This window comes from Tribolium madens, unplaced genomic scaffold (genome assembly GCF_015345945.1).
Source record: "Tribolium madens isolate multiple individuals breed KSU strain unplaced genomic scaffold, Tmad_KSU_1.1 Scaffold_11;HRSCAF=98;Tcas5.2_LG3b, whole genome shotgun sequence".
Lineage (NCBI taxonomy): Eukaryota > Metazoa > Arthropoda > Insecta > Coleoptera > Tenebrionidae > Tribolium > Tribolium madens.
The window spans coordinates 6,916,766-6,924,630 of NW_025400975.1; the positions used below are offsets into that span (position 1 = coordinate 6,916,766).

At 29.6% G+C, this 7,865-nt stretch overlaps 1 protein-coding gene across 4 annotated transcripts in view; it reads left to right on the forward strand.

Annotated features, from left to right (window-relative positions):
• Positions 1–7,865, forward strand: part of LOC123015716 (lachesin-like) — an 86,682-nt gene that overhangs the window by 30,461 nt on the left and 48,356 nt on the right. The window lies entirely within an intron of this gene.

A 7,865-nucleotide genomic window follows, 5' to 3' on the forward strand; every position in this document is an offset into this window, starting at 1 on the left:
GGTATAGGGAAGTCTCTCAAAATCACTTGAATAATCCAAAACGCAATAAAAAACATAACTTTCTATTTAAAATAACAAAGTTGATACTCATTTCCGGTGTAACCATCTTGAAAATATTTTCATTGAGAGGATCTAAACTATTATAGCTACAGTSGTTTTGAACTAGCAATTTTTTTTTAATCAATTCGAAATATTTATTTTTGCGCCGGACATAAAACTTGGGACACTCTGTAGTAAATGTTTTACAATAATAATAATAATCTGATGCACAAAAGCGAGTTTAATGAATGACACTGCTTGGGTCCCCAGACTAAAAATGTCTAAAAAAAATGACTAAAAAATCCGATAATCCACCCCTCCTAGTGAGGCAATTTGGGCAGATAAGAGCTGATGACATGACATCGTTTGTCTGTCTACCGAAGTTGACTATAAAAACCCCAATGCAGCCACCCTGAAGAAAGATTATCCATCCTATTCGAGTTATTTGTTCGGTGGTGCATTAACTTTTTACAGCTTTATTCAATATATCTTGATGGAGTGAAATGGATAACTTGTGTATTAAAAAATGTAACCACTGATTTATTTCCGCCGAAAGCACTTTTGCTATTTTAAGACAGTTATGTAACCATGTATTAATCTGTAAATTTCAAGACCTGAGCCAGGAATAACTCTTTGTAGCCACAACAAATTATTGATTTCCGTCGACACTTTGAAGAGTYAGAATTGGGTTAGGATTCAAATAGCTTAATTTTCACGCATACTTCTGAAATTTCTGGTTGTTATCTCGAGAACGCAGGCACAATTTGTTCGACTTATCTCGTCTATTCGGTCGTCAACCCCTTTGAGGGCGTCGAATATTCCAACCCTTAGACCTCTCACGCGATGATTTATTTGTTTTTCTACCCATTCACATGTGGATGGTGCGTTAACAAATTTTACGASCCAAGACATTTTTCCTAATGGAYTTTCATTTTTTATAGGGAATTGTTRTACAAACACGTTACACAATGAATTTTGTAATGTGTAATGTCACTGTATATGATTAAACCAACGAAATTCTTTCACTTTTTTAGTGACACGTGTTTCTTCATTTTTGTGTGATTTACGGCGAAAATGAGAATTATGCGTGGTAGGAGATAATACACTTTACAGAAGAGATGTAAATATTTACGTTTATAATGTCTCAACTAGTCGACACTTCACTAGACCTAAGCTTCAGCTAATAATTTGCTCTCTGTTGAAGTACCGAGTTTAATGAACTTTCAGTAAATAATTTTTTTACTCCCAAAAAAATTAACCAAAACATTAAGAAAAATCTTAATTGCTACAAAATATTTTGAACTTTTTGTATAAATTTTGACGAAATTTGAAATGCAAGTAACATTCTATTTTGAAAATTTTTTGCTACTAAACTGGGAGCAAATTTGAATTTTTCAAAGCCAGTTGAGGAAACAAATTTAATTTTATCAATTTTGTAGTCATATTAAAACTTTAATGTGCCTTTTTTGTAACTTACTGAGAAAAAATTAAGAAATTGTTCTTTATCTAACTTTAATTTTTCGTGGCTAATTGGAAAAATCGTTTTAAATTCATTATTTTTGCGTCTTTTTTAAAACTTCACTCTTTAGAAAAAATCGTGAATAATTATTGAGTTTTAAATCGAATTTTTATAACAAATCAGCGTTTAGTGCGAGTTATCTTGCTTTAATTGGTTCTAATTTTGCACAATGGGTGGAGCCAACCCCAAAGCCAATATGAATTTCGATTATTAGACCAATAAAGAGTACAAAATTATTTATTGCGTTAAAGTTGAGTATCATTGCTCAATCGTTAGCCAATCAATTACGTCTTAAAAAATCAACCAATTAGAACACGTCTTAGATTTTTCTACAAGAAAAATTAAAATAATTAAAACTTTTGTTTCAAAAATCGGTTTCTTTGATTTTACTGTCAATCTGACTTATTTCTCTATTTGTTTTTGACTTTATTTTTTTAGTTCTTTATTTTTGCTATTTATTTTTCTTATTACAAAAATATTGTTTTATTCTTTCTTTTTGTTTTTTAGATTTTTTTTATAATTTTCGTATTGTTTATTCTCTTTTTTTTTAATCATTCGTAAATTACTCATTTCTTCGATAAAATGTATGAAGAGAGTGTTTGGCTATAAAAAAGACAATTTTTTATAGGGAATTTATGTCAAATTTGTATATTTTATTTTACATAGTGAACCTGGATTTTTAGAAGGCAGTACCTCACCTGCCGGCAACGGTGCCCAAAAAAAAAGTAATTTAGAGGGCATTGGCGCTGTAGGCGATGCTTTCGATTTGTTAACCACATAACATCAAAATATCAAAAATGAAGCTGGGGACTAGTTTTTTGCATATGAAGAATTTAATAATATTACACTTATAGGGACACGGAATTTCGGACAGGACATAAAGTGTTAGTGTTTTCGGACAAAATATAAAGTGTTAGTCGCTGATTAGTTAGGGTTAGTTCTTCAAAAACTATTATTGATATTGTTTTTCAAATATTATTTTAAACTGCGAAAATACATCTAGTGAATTTGAAAAAAATGAAATTAGTCACAAAACCTATAAATTCTTGCTGGCAGCTTGTACGGGCACCGATGCCGGCAGCGGAGGCACTGCTTTTTTAAGAATACTTAAAATTTAATTTTGAAGTTTTTAACCGTTTTTAAGAAACCATAAAAGGAAACTTCAAAATGCTTAACAATAAAAAACAGACACAAAATATGAATTTTTTCGATGTTAAACATAATTTCTTTTCTTATTCTTATCTAAATAATTTCTTTTTATTTATTTTGAAACTTACGATTTTTATGATATTTGAAAGTCTTCCTTACAATCGTAATCTATTTTTTTCGTTATTGGTGGTAGTTTTAAAAAAATAAAAAATCTGCTTCCCAGATACGAGTAATTGCTTAATTGCATTTCAGAATAGAATTGCCGCCCACTTCAAAGTTATTTTCTACTTGTCTGAAGCATTTAAACGCCAACGATAAAAATCCTAGTTATGTTTTAAACAATAGCATCGTATAAAACGAGTTTAGGGAAGCTGCGACGGAACAGGAACAATATGTAGTCGTTACAATTTCGTGGTGAACCCTAGAGCAGACGTTTCCGGCGAATAAGCTATAAATAATTACGAGAACTTGAGAGGGTTGGATTTTACGCTACTACTTTATGTAATGTTTTATAGCGAAATTTCTAACCATATTTTACTAATCACAAACTTGAAATTCTTAAAATTCCTAATTTCTCTAGAGACAATTAAAATCGCTTTCGATTACTCCCAGTGGAGCCAAAAGTTAGAAATTTTCCCTAAAATAACGATTAAATGGAATTTGTTGTATTAAAGTGCAACTGTTTGCTTTTCTCCAAGATATTGCAACATAGTTCCGTGCTTAGTAAATTAATTTTAAATTGAAAGTATGTAATTTCCTTCCGGTGTATGTAATAAAATTTTATGCCACTTTTCCGGAGCAGGTTGACCCGGCATGTACACAGAGTGAAATATAAATAAACCAAACAAATAACGAGTGAATTGGGTCTGTGTAGTGCAACAAAGTGCATCAGTTTGAAATTTTATCAAGGAAATTCCTGTTTGGTAAGAGGGCTGAAATGGCCACTTACCTGGTGTGGGTTGAATCCCACCCATGAAATTTATTGTAATTGCAGAAACAGCTGATTCTGACCATTGGTCTCGAAACAGATGTCATTGAAACAAGGGTAACAACCGTTAAACGTAAAATTTGTGGGTTTTTTTGTGGGTTAAACCGTTGGAAGTATTGTTAATTAGGAAACTAATAAACGCAAATAGAATAAATAACAATAGAGTGCAATGTGTCATCGTAAACAGAGAGAGTTTTCTGCGRCACAATATGGCGCCTCCTTGTAAGCAGATTAGAAAAGATGACAAGAAAGAAGGATAGGGATCGATACTAACGAACCTATTTTTCTCAAAGAAATGAATAGGGGATACAATAGGAAAGTGTCCTATTACACAAAGAATAAAAATCCTCTTCTCACATATTGATAAATATGATACGAAAAAAAAAATTAAACAAACAAGGGTCATGTCTAAGCCCTAAGATGCGTACACTATAAATTTTCTCGATACAACCCTCGAGGTTATTCACAGGCCTTGAGCTGTCCAAATAATTATAGTCTTTGATCTTTAGATACAGCATGAGAGCTTTATTGATTAACAGCATGGAAATTATTTTCGCGTCTCGACGATTTACCCCTCGAATACCACCCTGAAATAGCCCGGAATTTTGTTTTTATTAAAAATTATTGTAGATAATTGATTTGAAAAAATTAGATTCCACCTGGTGTTAAGAAACACGTAATGTCGACTCAGAAAAATGTAGAAATGATAGTCGAAGCTTAAAAATCTTTCAAAAAAGCAAAAATGACATGCTTTTGTCTTAATTCTGTGATTTTTCGGCTTGTTTTCAGCAAAATTTAGCGAAGTAATTAAAAATAATGCACTTTTGAACTTATTTTTTTTTTGTTTGCTTAAAAGCATTTTTGGCCAAATTTTGTGGTTTTTCAGCTTATTTTTGTTCAAAAACCAGTTAAATCGAGTGAAACAAACAAAATAACATCAATACAAATCCTTTTTGTGATTTCTAGGCGTGTTTGGATAAGATTTTGCAAAATACATTAACCTCTGGTTCAAAAACGAAGTCGGGCGAAACAATCTAAAAAATGATATCAATTTCGATTTATTTTTTTAGCCTGATCAATGCAATTTTTCGGYCTTTTTGTGTTTTTATCTCCTTAAACATTCGAAAACGACAAAAAAGTGCTATTTTGTTGAATTMGTGACAAAATTTTGCATAATAATTGTGTTTGAAGCTTAAAAAGCATTCGAAAAACACAAAAAATAGGTTGTTATTTTCGACTCTGTTTAGTAATATCTTCTAAAAAGAAACTTTTTTTAACAATTTGGCGGTTTTCGATAATTTTTTCTTCGAAAAAATTTGACGAATTAATGTGTTAAATAAGTTGTTATTTTCGACTCTGTTTAGTAATAATATCTTCTAAAAAGAAACTTTTTTTAACAATTTGGCGGTTTTCGATTATTTTTTCTTCGAAAAAATTTGACGAATTAATGTGTTTTTTTTTAACGAAATAATTGTGTTTCTAGCTGAACAAGTATTCGAAAAAGACAAAACAAATTCTCATTTTCGATCATGTCTAGTAAAATCTTGTAAAAAACAAATAGAACTATTTTTATCAATTTGGTGGTTTTCGATAATTTGACGAAATAATCAAGTTAAAGCCTAAGAGTTAGGTAAAACTATCATAATATAATCTTTTTTATAACAATTTAGTGATTTTTTACATGCTATGGCAAATTCTCGCGAAAAAACAGAGTTTTTAGCTTAAAAATCTGCTTGAACTTTCGAAAAAGGAAAAAATTATATTATTTTCGGCCTAATTCTTTGTTTTTTTGGATTTGTTTTTAACCAATTTTGCGAAATAATTGCGTTTCTAGTTAAAAAAACGTGCTAAACCTCTGAATCAATACAAGTTTTGATTTAATATGTTGATTTTTTACTTCGTTTTAGCGAAATCTCGCAAAAATACCTGACATTGTAGTACAAAAACGTGCTTAAAAACATTGTCGGTTTATTTTTGTTTTATTTTCTCAAAAATCGAGTGAAACAAACAAAATAACATCAATATCAATTGTTTTTTGTGATTTTTAAGCATGTTAGAACAAGATTTTGCAAAATAAATAAGTCTCTTTTCAAAAACGAAGTAAGTCGAGCGAAACAAGCTAAAAGTAATATCGATTTTGATTAATTTTGTAATTTTTTTGTCTGTTTCAACGAATTTTTAGAATTTTCTTTGTTTTTATCTCAAAAACCTGCTTAAGCACTTGAAAAGGGCAAAAATAAAAATGTTTTTGGTCGAGTTTGTTGAATTTTTGGATTGTTTTTAACAAAATTTTTGCGAAATAATTGTTTCTAGTTGAAAGAGTATTCAAAAAAACACAAATAAATGTCACTTTTGATCCTTGCTAATAAAGTCTTGTAAAAAAACAACTAACAAAATAATTTGGTGGTTTTTTGACTTTTTTGAAAAAAATTGATGAAATAATAAATTTTCTGAACGTGGAAAATGCTCGAAAAACAGTTTTTTTTACTTTTTGAAAAAAAAATTGACGAAATAATCAATTTTCTGATTAAAAACGTGGAAAATTCTCGTAAAACAGTTTTTTTTTATTTCTAAATTTTTGCAAAAGTTTTTACCAAATCACCAGACTAAGATGAAAATCACCAGATCTGGTGAAATTACACACTGACTGCCACATCGAGGGTTTCGGGAATGTTTCCCCAATCTCCCCTAGAATTAATCTTCAAAAGAAACCTAACTGCATAATGCACTTCGTTTAAACCACGTACACAATTCCTCGAATTAATGCCTGGGCGTAGTGTAATTTCGCTGTAGGCGTGAATAAAATAATAACCAGATTTGTATCACGTTGTTCTTCAATCCTGTCGTACAAACATTTTGATCTCGTTGCCTGTTGTCGGGATGTTAATACACCCATTGTCTGCTTGCTGCTAGACGGTTAAATGTTGGCCCACATACTGTTTTCGAGGTCAACGCAATACAGTTGTTTTTTTAACACTCTGTACGTGCCAAAGAAGTACAAAAATTAATGGGTAGTAAATAACTCAATTTTGATCAGTATAAAATGATAAATGATCAGTATTTTGCACAGTAAAAAATTAAAAATGATCAGTATAATACAGGTGGTCCAAAAGTCTGGAAACGATTTTATTCTGGTGACACTATCAATTTTTTTGACAAATAAATTTATAGGTGTGCAATGGCTATAAAAATGCTATTCAAAAAAAATTTGATTATTAAATTAATTGTTTATACTTACGAGATAGACATAGTAACTTTTTTTTTTAATGGAAACCTACCACAATTTTTTTTTAGACAACGAGCTTGTTGTGCAAAATTTTTTTTTGTAAACTTCACACTTTTTTATTAAAAAAAATGTTTGACTAACAAGAACTAAAGAATTTTTTTTGAGTAAACTACCAGTTTTTTTGGAAATAAATTAATAAATGTTTAAAGGTTGTAAAGAAACGATGCCAAAATATTTTTTATTTTAATTAATTGTTTAATTTTAATTAATTAGTTTTCCTGGACATTCTTTTATTGTCTTTACTGTGCATTTAAACAAACGAAAATGTGACAGAAATTTTGTTGAAGCAGGCAAAAGATTACAAAATTAATTGAATTTTATATTATTTTTAGCTTGTTTCACTCGACTTACTTCGTTTTTGAACAGAGGCTCATTTATTTTGCAAAATTTTGTTCAAACACACAAAAATCATAAAAAAAACAATTTATATTAATGTTATTTTGTTTGTTTCACTTAATTTAACTGGTTTTTGAGCAAAATAAGACAAAAATAAGCCGAGAAGCATGGTTTTAAGCACGTTTTTGTACTACAATCTCAGGTTTTTTTGCGAGAACTCGCTAAAACAAAGGGAAAAATCAACATATTATATCGAAAATTACGAAATGTTTAGCACTTTTTTCAGCTAGAAATGCAATTATTTTGCAAAATTGGTTAAAAACAAGCCAAAAAAACAGAATTAGGCAGAAGAAAAAATAATCAAAAACCACCAAATAGTTTAAAAATTGTTCTATTTGTTTTTTATAAGATATTACTAAACTGAGGCGAAAATGACTACTTATATTTGTTTTTTTCGAATGCTTTTTTAGCTAGATACAAAATTTTGTCACAAATTCAACAAAATAACTCAAAAATGGCGTTTTTTTTATTTTTTTTTGAATGTTTAA